Raw genomic sequence first — 1,463 nt, forward strand, 5'->3', positions numbered from 1 at the left:
TGAATCCACTTTAATGGTTCCTTTTGCCAAAGAATTGCTGTGGGCACTTGAGTAGCAATAATGCAAACAGCCAACAATTGATTACAGTAGCTTCCTCTACTTTCTACAAAACTATCCATCTCTCACCAGTTAATTTGCATACCCCTTGAGTCCTCCCATGGTCAGCTGAAAGTGAGGTCTTAGCCAATTAACATCTCCTAGAAGACTTTTAAAGTAAGTAAACTATCTTTCCTTATTTAAGTTTTCTGTGCCACAGTTTGTTATAATTGATGTTCCAAAGATTGAAAAAGATACTGTCTTTGAATATTTTCTGGAGCAACAACTATTCCCCAAAATTTTAAAGCTGGTTGTATAAGAGCAAAGGCTTGTAGTAAAACTCCATAAAAGGAATCAGCTAATAAAATACCCTCCATATAATGAATAGTATTCACTGAAAGATTGAAAGTCCTAACTTCTAGTATTGAAGAAGAGACATTTTTTTTTTTTACATAATGTAAGACTATTAGCCATTCTTTGAGGCAAACCTTTCCAATGATATTGCTTCATGGGCCCTTTCAAATTACAGGCAGACACAGTAAATGCAAACCTTTTATAACCATCAAGACAAAAAGGAATAGTATAAAAACAATCTTCCAAATCTATAATAATTCTATATGTACTTCCTGAAAGAGCAGCTAGAGTAGGTAAGCCAGGTTGTAATGCTTTCATAAGTTCCTAGTTTCATTAAACTTTCATAAATAATAAATTTGAACTTTCTTTTAGATTTATGGAATAACCAATCCCTTGGAGGTAAGTGAATACATCAGCTCTGGTGTCTATTAATCCTTCCAAGTGCTTTTTATTCATTAGTATTTTAAGGTTAGCAGGAACAGTTATAATGCCATGAGGGGAAGCAGCCATAATTTTAATTTCTCCCTTCATAATCAGTATCTATAACATCTGGATAAATCCGCAATCCTTTTATAATAGTGCTGCTTTGGCCTAAAAGTAATCCCCAGGTTCCTGGAGGCAAGGGCCCAAAGACTCTTGTAGACAAAAGCAGTGCCACACAATCCTCTGCTGAGGCTGCTCTGAGCTTTGCATTAGCTCAAATGTAAATGTTTACAGTAGTCCCCACAAGGCAGCACCCTTCACTTGCTTGATTGTTTCTTTATTACAAATATGGGTGAGTTAGAATCCTGAGCCTGTGTTCTAACTGCAAACTGCAGCCAATGAAACACTGACAGTTTAACTATAATTTTTAAGTTTCTTTTGCAGTATTAGAGCATAACCATAACTTTGAAAAGCAAAACCCAATTTTAAACAATCCATTCTCTTTAAAATCAATACCGAGAGCATGATTTTCACGTTATGAATTGTGCTGCCATTTCTTATGTATGAATGCATGACAGTGTAACTTTTAATACCTCATTGAAGAGACATTGTTTTAAATCCTATCCTTTATAAGTCTAATTTCTTTTTTT

This window comes from Mastomys coucha, unplaced genomic scaffold (genome assembly GCF_008632895.1).
Source record: "Mastomys coucha isolate ucsf_1 unplaced genomic scaffold, UCSF_Mcou_1 pScaffold22, whole genome shotgun sequence".
Taxonomy (NCBI): Eukaryota; Metazoa; Chordata; class Mammalia; order Rodentia; family Muridae; genus Mastomys; species Mastomys coucha.